The sequence below is a fragment of the Rattus norvegicus genome, chromosome 15 (assembly GCF_021556685.1).
Source record: "Rattus norvegicus strain SHRSP/BbbUtx chromosome 15, alternate assembly SHRSP_T2T, whole genome shotgun sequence".
Taxonomy (NCBI): Eukaryota; Metazoa; Chordata; class Mammalia; order Rodentia; family Muridae; genus Rattus; species Rattus norvegicus.
The window spans coordinates 32,200,898-32,214,038 of record NC_141548.1 but is presented as its reverse complement, the minus strand read 5'-3'; positions in this window follow the sequence as shown (position 1 = coordinate 32,214,038).

The window sequence follows — 13,141 nt, the reverse complement described above, 5'->3', positions numbered from 1 at the left end:
AGAGTCTTGCAGCTTGCCTCGGATGACTGAAAACCAATAAAGTATCTGAAACTCCTCTCCCGATGACTCCTCAACCAATCAGATAAGGGGCATTTCACCTGGATGCTCCGAGACACCCCTGCTCTGGGTGGCCGTTCTTGTAGGGCAGCTGTGTCTTATACTAGATTATTCCTGAGAGCCCATTTACTCTCCAGAGTGAAATCATTCTTCTAGGTACAAGGCTCACTTTAGCAGAGCCTCCCTATGCCTTTGCCCATCAAGAATGCCCGAAACATTTTCCTTTTGGTTCTTCTCTTCCCTTTTGAATCATAACTGTTTTAACACCCCCATTGCTTATGACCTAGCCAATTAAGCTATTTCCCCCTTTAAGTATCACCCACCTTTGCTGGCCATGTGCCTCCAACTAGATGCAGAAGCTACATACATCTGGCATTTGGGAAAACACAGCAGAAGCAATCTTCCCAATGCTCTGCCAGCCAATGGTTATTTGGCCTAGGAGACTTGGAACAGCATTGAACTTGTGGCCCAGTCACAAATTGGCCACGAGTGAGACTTTGCTCATCCCTAGCTGCTTGCTGTGCAAATGTTTAACCTGGGTAAGACTACAGATTCCTTCCTATATATGCAGTAATGGGACTCCGAATGGAAAAGCAAACCCACCTGACTGCCAGCCCTGGACAATCCACCTTTCTAGAGGAAACAACAATTATTTGGGACTAACCACAGAGCATCTTTAGCAACCCCACCGGAAAAATGTCTTTATTCTCTGATGCTTTCCGAGAGCCTCCTCTAACCTAGCTTATAATTACTGAGTCATCAAAAATATCCCGTAAGGGGTTAGAGAGGTGACTCAGTAGTCAAGGGCACTGACTGCTCTTGCAGAGATAACCAGGTTCAAATCCCAGCACCCACATGGCAGCTCACAACTGGAACTTCAAGATTTGACACTCACACACACACACACATACATGCAGGCAAAAAAAAAAAAAAAACCCGATGCACACAAATAAAGGTAAAAAAAATCTTTAAAAGTTCCTTAAAGAGCAAATAAATTTAAATCGTGGGTCTTAAGAGCACCTCTTCTGATGAAGCCTGCTCTTTGACTCCCCTCTATCTCCATCCATTCTTCTTGATGAATATCACCAATTCTTCTCCTCCAGAATTCAACAAACCCTGTTCCAACACTCTTACAGCCTGTGGACAATATCCTTCTGACATATAAACCTGGTTACCAGCCCCCACCCCAGAGACCAGCACTGACTATGGGGGTAATGACCCAGTGGTACCCCAGTTCAACGGAAACAGACTGATGTCAATGCCCACCACTGATGGCCTCCTGCCTCGTTTCTGTTGAAGCCATCCGTCTGTTTCTTTTCTTTTAATGGAAAGGGCTGGGCCTATTAGGACGAAGCTTCCATGGTCAGCCTGACAGCTCCAACCACAACCCCTGCAGTCTGTGTCTGTCTCCCAGCCCCCACCCCTGGTACTGCTGCAAAATGCTGACAGACAGAATCCTCTCCACCTCTGCTGCCCAGATGCAACCTGAGGGCACCAACAGTCACATATTAACTAAGCCTGCTGCCTCGTGATGTAGGGGCTCCTCCCTCCACTGAAAGCCTTTAAGGTCTATACCCCAACTTTGTCTGATTGAACTTAACTTCTCTCTTGCTTTGGATCCCCATTGTACTGTCTGCGACATTGATAGCGCCCCCTACTAAAGCTCCCGCATCTTGTCTCCACGCCTCTCTCAAACCTCTATTCCTCCCCCGGCCTCTGACATCCAACTGGACTCAGAGTAGGGAAATGCCACCACTCCGTTAGTTCTTTCCGGAAGTATCCTCACAGACCTACCTCAAAGTGTCTCTTTCTTAGCTGATCCTAGATCCTAGCGAGATGGAATCTAGGCCATGATATTAGCCACCAAAGAAATACGAACCAAGACAATACAGAGAGTCCATTTCACTCAAGTCAGAATGGCTATGACTAAGGAAATGTCAAATACTGTTGAGAACGGGGAGGGGGGTATAGGGGGACGGGAGGGGACGGGAGGGGACGGGAGGGGACGGGGATGGGGGCACTTACACAGTGCACAGTGGGTGGGAACGTAAATTAGCCCTCCCACCGTGGAAATCAATAGGTGGAGTTTCCTTAAACTAAGAAGAGAAGACTACTGTAGAGATGGCAACTAGACCAACCGTATCTGAGTGTTCAGCCCGAGGACTCGGCGTCAGTAAATCGCAGAGACAATAAGCACACTCATGTCTGCTACTTCACTATAGCCAAGTTACAGACGGTCAGCCAAGGGGCGGAGAAAAAATGCAGCGCATGCGCACAGCGGAATTACATTCAGTTGCGAAGATTGAAATGATACAATTTTCAGGAAAGAGGATGTGTTTAGGTTACTGTTTAAGTGAATTAAACCAATCTCAGAAAAACAAACATCGTGTTTTCTCTTTTCTTCTCTTTTTTCTTTTTTGACTTTCTCAGGACAGGTCTCTGTGTAGTGCTGACAATCCTGGAACTCGATTTTGAGTTGAGGCTGGCCTCAAAATCAGATTTCCCCATCCCTGCCTCTGCTTCCCAAGTGCTGGGATTCACGGGGGCCACCACACCCAGCTCTGTTACACTTTCTTTCGTTTGTAGACCCTAGATTTTATCCAAGTACATAAAATCGCATGTGTATACATAAAATGAAATCGAACAGGAGAGCCCGGGAGCAAATGGTGCAGCAGAATGTGGAGAGAGGAGGGAAAACAAGAGGCAACAGATGGGTGAACGTGGTCAGAGTACAGTACCTGTAATACTGGTAGGAAAATAGCTTTGCAAAAGCCAGTTCTGTGAACAATGATACACACCAATAAACAGTGTGATCCGATGGGTCAGGTAGTACAGACCTGTAGCCTCGGTTACTGGGGAGACCAAAGCAGGAGGACCATGAGTTCACATCTGGTGTGCGTGATTTAGTAAGGCACTGTCTCAAAAGTAAGTCAGGGGTGGGAGGTGGGCTCTGAAGGCAGAAAACCGGGGGCTACAACTCAGTGACAGAACGGAAAAGGAAAAGGTATGAGGCTTCTTTCGGCCTGCTGGACAGCGCCAGGGCTGTACTCAAGAGACACCTGCTCTCTCCCTCACCAATCAGACTGTTGAAACAATACACTCCACGAAATTGGAATCTCCCAGCTGCCCAAGCTGGGGAGGGAGGGGCGAGGCCTGAGGGTAATTAGAAGAGGAAAAGGTCTCCCAGGAAAGATTTGTCAGACAATCTTTCAGGAGAGGCTGGACTGAGGCAAGGGGGATGGGTGGGCTGTACCAGGATTTCCCCCCAGTTCTGCTGCCTGAACCTCGGGACCATGAAGATAGACTGGTGAGGGCTTGCTAACTAGAATTCTTTTTTCTTCTCCCTAGTGTGGCCTCACTGAATAAAGCTATTTTCTGCCCTTCACTATTAATCTGGTCCGTCTAATTGGCTGACTGAAGGTGGGTGGGCCAGCCTGGCTTTTTAGAGCCCCCAAGCTTGTTAGAGCTCCTACTCCAGTAATAAGACCCGACACTCAGCAGACCTAGGAAATTCTCCCCGCCAGCACTCTCTTAGATGCTGCCAGACACTGGGCAGTACTTACTTATTTTATATGTGTGGGTGCTTTGCCCGCGTGTACATTTGTGTGCCACTTGTGTGCCTGGTGCCTATGGAGACCAGAAAAGGGCACCAGATCGCATAGAAGATACAGACAGAGATACAGACGGTTGTGAGCTCCCGCGTGGGTGCTGGGACTCAAGCCAGGGTCCTCTAGCAGAATATCGCGGGGGTCTTTCTGAAGTAAGCATTCGACACTCACGAAGGTAAAAGGAAAGAGACGTTAGGGGTGGGCCGAAGACCGGACAGCTCCTGGGAGGCCTAGCTCACGGTCCGTTTGCATTCTCTCCTTTTATAGCTGTCAAACTACAAGGTGAGGACAGGCAAACTGGTGGGACTTTGAGGACGCTTACGTGACAGTCAGCAGGTTGCTAAGGGCAACGACCCACGATTTCAGCCATTTCTCTGGGGTCATTCTGTTCCAGGTAATGAGTGATGACGTCATCTTGGCACTAGGTAGTGCGAACAGTGCTTTAAGTAAGTCACTAAATAAATCACTGTCTCAAAGTCTAATGATTGGTCTTTCCACCTCATTCCACTTTAAGAGCAGCCAGTTGGCTAGGGCATCTCGCCAACTGTATTTATTTTTGTGGCAGGATCTATACAGCTCTGGTTAACCTAGAACTCACAGAAATCAGCCCGCCTCTGCCTCCCAGACTGGGCAGTAAATATCAAGACACTTACTTCACTGAGCACCAGGCCTACGCTGACCCCACCCCCACCCCCACCCCCATGGAGTGTCACAAAGCAAGTGAGGGTGCTGAACAGCAACAAAAAATGATTGCACTGCTGTTTTCTTGCTTCCCACTTGGCAAGGTGTACAAGAGGGTGCAGGGGCTCTCGGGAGAGGGGTGAGAGGGGGTTTGGGGGAGGGGGGCTCTCAGGGGGCAGAGACTCTCAGGGGATGGAGGAGGGGAAGCTGTGTACCAAGTTTAACAAGGAATTTGGCACAAGTACATCTCACCTCAAACTTATGGTTGTGGAAAATGTTACTAAGTTTTTTGTTTTGTTTTGTTTTGTTTTGTTTTGTTTTGTTTTGTTTTCTACCAAAGGTACTCAGCCTAATAATGGCCCTTCCTTCCTGAACTTACCTACCTCTTTTTGATGATTAACCAATCACTCAGATCGTAAAATCAAGGTTCCACCAATGAGATGAGAATGAGTCACACGGGCGCCATCTTGGCAGAGCGCTGCTACTTGCTGGCTGGATTGGGGAGCATGACGCACCTTTTTCTTTTGATTTGCTCCTGGGTTTCTTTGTGCAACACTGGATTCCCCCACTTCCAACTCAGTCCCCCTGCTCCCTCTGAGGGCTAGGATTAGAGGTATGTGCCACCACACCTTACTAATTAATGATCGTAATTACGATCATGTCTAGTGGAAAATAAAAACAACAGAAACCCTCATTCAGTTCTAGACAGAGGATAAATATACAGTCATTCTGGGAAATGGTTTGGCGTTGTATGGAGACAGGTAAAAGTAGATCTCTGGCTGCAGAGAGATTTCACGCCCAGCAAAAAGGAGCGATGCTTGTGTGACAAACCCCTGTCCCTTCATAGCCACACTCTGTCGGAGCCCAGAAGTGAAGACAAGTGTATGTGCTTATTGGTAGTAAAAGAAATAAGTCAGCTTTGTTACATTTGTACAGTGAATTACACAGCAGTGAAAAAATAAGTGCTCAGAAAATATACTGCACAACAAAAATACCTCTTGTAAAGATGTCTTATCCAGTGAAGAAAGCCTAATTCAAAATGCAAATGTAATTGTACAATTTTGCCAAACAGACAAAGCAATTCTGTCATGTAATAATGCAAACACATGTTAGAACTTGGGAAATGTGTGGCCATGACCACTCCAAAGATCAAGGGGTGCTCCTGGGGTAAATGAGTGTCAGGGTTAGGAGGATGAAACCTGCAGGAACCAGGTTTTCAAAGTTCAAGGTAAACCTCAAAACTCAAGCAGGTCAAGACGAGTTTAAAAACTAAACTTCCGGGGCTTGAGACCCCATATGAACAACAATGTCAACCAGCCAGAGCTTCCAGGGACTAAGCCACTACCTAAAGACTATACATGGACTGACCCTGGACTCTGACCTCATAGGTAGCAATGAATAGCCTAGTAAGAGCACCAGTGGAAGGGGAAGCCCTTGGTCCTGCCAAGACTGAACCCCCAGTGAATGTGATTGTGGGGGGGAGAGCGGTAATGGGGGAAGGATGGGGAGGGGAACACCCATATAGAAAGGGAAGGGGAGAGGTTAGGGGGATGTTGGCCCGGAAACGGGAAAGGGAATAACAATTGAAATGTAAATAAGAAATACCCAAGTTAATAAAAATGGAGGAAAAAAAAAAACCTAAACTTCCCATGTCCCTTCCCAGAGTCAAATCAGTGGCCAAGCATATCGGCTCAAAGAGAGATTGAGGCAGGCAGATCAAGTTCAAGACCAGCATGACTTTGTCTCAGTTAAAAGATAAAACCACTTGCCACTGTTTCAAGGACTTTCACAGATATATGAAAGGGTTTTTTTGGGGGGAGGAGGGGCTTGGAGACCGGGGTGTTTTTGTTTTGGGTTTTTTGTTTTTGTTTGTTTGTTGGTTGGTTTTTTTTTTTTTTTAAACAAGGTCTTACTTTGTAACCCTGGCCTGGGTGGCCTGGAACTCATGATGTAGACCAGGCTGGTCTTGAACTCACAGTTCCACCTGACTTGGATTAAAGTCATATTCAGCCACACTAAGCATGGCTTCTTTTCATATATAATGCACTTCAGTAGTTTGCAATCTTTTTCATGTTTATTGCATTTTTTTTTTGCCAGAGCTGGGGACCAAACCCAGGGCCTTGCGCTTGCTAGGCAAGCACTCTACCACTGAGCTAAATCCCCAACCCCTTTCATGTTTATTGATGCACTGGATTTGTCCTTTGACTTTCTCCTTACTCTCATCCCCCCTTATATTTCTCCCACCTTTTTCCTTCCCCACCACACTCCCCTGTTCCACATTCATGACTCTTGGTTTGCTTTGTTACCTGCAGGCTTTAACCAAGACCCTCTGTGTGGCCACAGGCTTGGAATTGTCCACTGTAGCCTGCTGGGTCTACTGTTTGGTATACTCCTGGAGGCAATTTCTAGCTTTCCCTCTGCTAGAATCCTTCAGTTACTGATAAGTCATCAGGGATAGAGTCCTAGCAGACCCTAGGTAACCCATGACTGGCTGTCGACAAGCCCCAGTGTCTGCAGATCCAGGGCAGGCCACCACAGCTGCTGTGATATCCTGTTTGCAATGGCTGTGTCATGTCCTAAAGACACCATTTTGTATGTCTTCTCCCTATCTGCCTGGCTCTTAAATTCCTTGTATTCTTTCTTCTACAATATTCCCTGAGCCTTGGACAGGGTGGTACCCACTTGGGGCAAAGCACTCAGTCATCATGGAACTGCAGTGGGTCTCTGTATTCACTCCCCTCCACAGCAGGAAAAAGAAAGAAAGAAAGAAAGAAAGGAAGGAAGGAAGGAAGGAAGGAAGGAAGAAAGAAAGAAGCAAAAGAAAAAAGAAAAAGAAAAAAGTCTCTCTCTGATGAGACTGGCATTCTCTATATGTATAAACATGAATCTTTAGACTGCCGTTTGGTGTTATGTGTCAGTTTAAATAAAAGTACTAATGAGGTCTCAGTGGTGGTTTGAATACACTTGGCCTATTAAAAGTGGTACTATTAGGAGGCGTGGCCTTGTTGGCATGGGTGTGGCCTTGTTGGAGGAAGTTCATCACTGTGGGGGTGGGCTTTGAGGTTCTATGTTCAAGATCTGCCCAGTTTGGAAGAGCATCTCCTTCTGGCTGTCTTCAGATCAAGATGTAGAACTCCCATCTCCTTCTCCTGAACCATGTCTACCCGCATGCTGCCATGCTTCTGGCCATAATGATAATGGACTGAACCTCTGGAGCTTTAAGTCATCGCCAAATAAATGTTGTCCTTTATAAGAGTGTCTTGGTCATGGTGTCTCTTCACAGCAATAAAACCCTAACTCAGACAAACCCCCAAGGGTCTATAGCCTCATTTTGTTTAGCCTTTTATAGGTTTTTTTCCTTTTTCTTTTTTCTTTTTTAATTAAGGATTACATCTCAGTGCCAGAGATATCTCCCTATGAATTGTTAGTCAGAGAGGCCCCAGAGGCTCCCAAAACACTACAGACCATTGCCAATACTCTCAGTTGTCTTTAGGAACTAAATGGTAGGACATTATTGTTGCCTGAGCGTGGTGGCACAGGCCTTTAAAACCAGTGCTTGAGAGGCAGAAGATTTCTGTGATTTTGAGGCTGGTCTGGTCTACAAGTAAATTCCATGCCAGCTGGTCTAAGCGTGCCTCCTAGTCAGACCCTGTCTTTAATTTAAAACACCCCTTCTGCTGAAGACACCTCCATAGCTTTGTTGCATGATGTAAATGCCTCTGGGACTGATCTGGAAGCTTCCTCAGTGCTTGCTGGTTTTCACAGTGTCCAAAGACTGTGTAGGCTGCTGAGGGAGGTTGGACACCAGTGGTCTTAGCCAGCAATGAGCCTCATGAGTGACTATGCCACCCTGCCAAGCAAGGTGTTCCCACTGGAGAGAGAAAAGTGTGCCTGTTACAGGAGTGACCAACCCGGTTCAGGCTCGCACTGAGGGGAAAGTGGAGCTTTGGAAGCTGCAGATAAACAGGACTTGGGAAACCCAAGGGAAGCCAGGACAGACACCAGGAGAGAGATGAGAGAGGTGGTGAAAAGGATTAGGTAGTGAGGATATCCAGTAGTGTCAGGGAAACAGTAAGAACTCCCCTGTGCCTGGAGGGCAGAGGCAGGGCCTGTGATTTAAAACGCAGTCTAGGAAGCTCTCTGAAGCACGTCCATCACACGGAGACAAGCCAGGTAATGCAGCATAGAGACCCTCCCATAGGAGGTCTCTTGAGAGAGAGAAGAAGTATGCCCCCACAGATATGTGCAGAGAGGCAGGGTAAGAATCTGGCCTCCGGGTCTCAGGGGACAATGAGTTGGAGTCTCAGTGTCCATGAGTTGGAAAACTATGAGCAGTCTGTCTACAAGGTCTTCTTTCGTCCAAATCCACTGTGCCAGCTCCACATCGGCAGTAGCTCCTGTGTCTCTCAATATGAGAGTTCCATCTTGCCAACCTAGGACCAGCTTCCTGCTGAGACAGGGAGAGAGTGGTAGGGAACAGGATTAAGCCAGGGCTCCTGGGGATGGGCAACCAGAAGAGAGGTTAACTCCGGCAGTGCCAGGCTAAGAGACTGAAGGAGCTTGCAGAAGACCAATGTGAATGATTCTTGTCAGTTCCAAACCTACTCTGGCCACTCCATCACCCAGGGACTCCTGGTTACTAAGCAACCCCTGCCTTACCTACTCCGTCTGCTCTTGTTCCTTAGCAACCCTTGCATAACCCAATTCCCCTGAGTTCAGGGTTGATATCTATAAATTATAAGTAGCTGGGTGCTGCTTGAGCAATGGAGAGAAATTTTATATTAAATTCGGGTCCATACCTAGCGTCCTCATGAAGGCAGCCAAACTCTCCATGTTGGCAGACTCAACCTTGGCTTCCAAATTATGCTCCTTTTGATATTTTATTTCCAAAACTGGTCTTTATATGTTCTAGACCTACCCTGTTCCCCCGCTTCACTTTCCCTTCCTCCTTCCTATGAAACACATTTAAAGTCTTCTATTTCCAGGAGCTGAGGGGGTTTCAGATGTTGGTTGATTTACCCTTCCAGACTTCTAATAACGCTCTGGAGGATTCTTCTCCCCAAGCCACAAACATAGATTAACCCCACACAGTGAGGGTAAGGAAACAGAGGATCAAGTCTTCTCCACTAGACCCAAGAAAAAGAGGATTCCCACTTTGTGTATTAGGGCACCCCCTGCTGGAATGTCTGGGTTATAACATGTCTGAGAAGCTGCCCTGTTTGAGCAAATTCCCGGCCTGCTGGTCTGAGCTTGCCGGATGGTGTTACAGAGAAGCTAGCACATTGAATAGAAATGCAGCTCGGGCCTGTTGCAAGCCAACAGCCTGCAGAGATGAGGTGAACCTTGTCTATGCTTGGTTCTCCTTACACGCCGTGTGCCTTTCATCCAGAGAGAGAGCAAGAGGGCCCTCACTCACTGGCCCTCGGAGTCACATTGTATTCCAAGGCAGTCTGGAGGAGCAGACAGCAGATCCACACACCTTCCAGTGGTCTCTAAGGCCATCCAAGTCGGTTAATGCAGATGCATGGGTTTGAGAGTGCAGAAGCCAAACCAACATACTTTCAAACCAGCCCCAAACCAGAGCCGAATGACCTTCAATGTTAGGCCCAAAGAAAAAAGAGAGGACAAAGAAAAAGACAAGAGAGATTAAGGAGAAAGCCTGTCCTAACAGTGTGGGCCTATAGCCTTAGCTACTCAGGAGGCTGAGGCAAGAGGAGTGTAAATTCAAAGCCAGCCTGAGCAACTTATAGAGCACCATGTCACAAAATAAACATTCAAAAAGAGGTCAGGGTTATAGATTAGTGGTAGAACACTTGCTTAGCATAGGTAAGGCCCTGGGCTCAACATTTAGTCCTGAAAAGGCAAGGGAGAAGAAAAGAGGGGAAAGTGGGGTGGCAGGAAGAAAAAGAAAAATATTCAAGGAGAAACACACAATACTTAAAACACTGAAAAGCAGTAGAGAATTTAAGGATTCTCTTGGGCTCCTGCATTCCCCTCTCTGCCCATCTGTTCCGAGGAAAATTAGGGTGACTTTGGCGATCCTGAGGGCTTACATGACCAACCGACAGAAACAGACAGCTGCAGACAAGTCCAGAGATAGAGTGGTGGGACACAAAGTGAAAAGGTGTGAAGACTCAGTTCCAAGAGTCGTTTGTCCCAGGGTAGCCATGAGGCCTTGGCCCAGGCCACATCACTCCAATATTGGGCTGTGAAAATGCTGGCCTGTTGCCAAGGGTGTCGTGGGGCTGATTTTCTGGGACTGCTGATTATATCTGAATAAACGCCAATAAGGGTGGAATTTATACTCCCATAATTCAGGAACGTGGGGAAGGGCCTCATCTAAGCTGGGAAGGGCAGAAGCTGGGGGAAGGGCAGACCTGTCAACAAGTAGATGGAGCTCCCACACCTCCCTCCCCAGGACTCTCCCCACTGACAAGCTGTCACACCAGAAACAGACCCAGAATTTAGGCAGGCTCCAGGCCCCAGACAGGGAAGCCAAGATGGGCTGGAAGACAGCTACAGGCTCAGCTGGCTGGAGAGCCACAGAGTTCTTTCTACCAGCACCAGAAAAGGCCACAGACCACAGCTGCAAAGCCACTGAATTGGCTGCCTTTCCCCAGGTCAGACCTCTGGAACTAACCAAATCAAAAGCTGGAGTTTCTGGTGCCCGTGAATCACTCAGGCTGTCCTAGGGAGAACATACGCCAAGCTCGGAACTATGCTGAGTACAGAAAACACCAAAATGAGGAAGGCAGAGCCTGGGTGAGCTTTCCTTCACTAAGCTTCAAAGCCAGAACAATTAGGTTTGCCATCTAATGGAGGATTCCGATAAATGACATGCAGAGTGGCGTGAGCATGGGGCCTGGGCTGACTGAAAGCAACAGGAAAAGCCACATGGTGAGGTCAATGGAGAACACAGTGTGCCCTAAGGTGAGCTCAGGAGGACCACTTAGTGATGAGGACAGCAATTTGGGGATCGACGGCTTTCGAGACGATATGAGACCCCCTGGACTGTAAATCAAGTGAAAAGGGAAACAAGGCAGACCCGGAACACCAGCTTCTTTGAAGGTCCCATGACTGCAGCTGCCCAGCATCCACTCACCCTGTGTGTTCTCCATGGACTTCAGACCAACTGGCAAAAGAATGGCCCTTCCTGCCCCCCTTTCTCACTCCTAGCTAGCATGATGAGAGTTACCCACGACAAGGTCCAGGAAGCAAAGAACTGAGTTTTGCAGACATCCCCACAGCGAGCCAGCTCGGCAGCCCCAGTCTAGTGAAGACAACTGCAGCCCAGATGGTAGCTTGAAGCTCATGAGAGCGATGGGCCAGAACCACCAGGTCAGAGCCAATGTGTTCTCTAGCTGGCGGGTTGCAGGCTCTTTTGTTGTGGAACAATGCACAACTAAAACAGGAGCCTTGAGAATAATAAGGCCACTGAAGAGATAACAGAAAAACTGAAAATATAGAGCGTTTTGAATAAAGCAGCCATAATTAAAACACTTTGCATCGATGCGTGAACAGCCAAAGTCGTAAAAGCAAAAAAATTCAGAAATGGACCCAAACACCTTTGGAGGTAAACTCAGGCTACATAGCAAGATCGATCCTCCCTCCTCCGCCACTTGGTAGGTCTATATTTCCACTAAGCCATCTTGCCAGCCTCTGTTCTGTATTTCACACAGCAACCATCACCTTTTACACTGCTGCTGCTGGATTTCTAGTAAACCGTGGTGAAGCTTAATTGATCTGAGAAAAATAAATTCCAGATTATAAACCATGTCCTCTATTCAGAAGAGAAGTAAAGAAAAAAATTGAGGTAGGGTTTTACTATGTAGCCCAAGCTGGCCTTGAACTCATAATCTTCCCGTCTCGACCTCCTGAGTGCTAGAATTATAGACAAGGCCCCTGTGCCTAGCATGTTGCTGTGCTGCCGAGTCCACGCACAGTCCCTCTGGGGCCATGGGCCTGACTGGGGCAGTGAGGGGATAAAGAAAAGCCAGACAAACTTACAGAAAAACTGGGCTTGGGTGGACTGGGATCTCAGAGATATTCAGCACTTTAAGTCAGGCATCACATGTGCCCGTAATCCTAGCTGCTTGGGAGGGTGGGTTAGAGTGATTCTAAGTTCAACCTGTGCCTGGTCTACACAGTGAGTTCAAGGCCAGCCTGGGAAAACATGGGAGACTTAGTGCCCCAGTAAAACTGAAAGGAGGAGGGTGGGGGGCAGCTTAGCACTTGCCTAAGTGTGCAGGAACCTGGGTTCAACCCTAGTACTGGGGAATAAAGCACACTTTCTCTTGTGCAATTGTTTAAATCATTTATTTCCCATTGTCTGAGAATTTCATGGATGCCCATAATGTGTTTTCGATCAAATCTACCCTCATTTCCTCCCCTTTGCCACTTTTCCTCCCCAACTTTATGCGCTCGCTTTTTTTTTTTTAACTCACTGAGTCTACTTAGGGCTACCTATACATGTGTGTATGTATGAGCTGAAACATGGGTAGCCCCTTACGGGCCACTTGCCTGAAGAAAACTGACTCTCCCTCCTCAGAAGCCGTCAGTTGCCAGTAACTCCTCAGGTAAGGGTGGGACCGCATGAGCCCCTCCCCTCCCCATGCTGGGATGGGCTGGCTCCGTCCTAACCAAACATGTCTTGGGCACAAGTCTCGGCAGCTATAGTTGGTGTGTGCCAACACAATGCCATGTCCAGCAAGCGCTGTTTCACCACGGATGTTCACTCCCTCTGGCTCGTAGAAGATCTTTCCACCCTCTGTTCTGGGATGAGCCTTAGGAGTGGG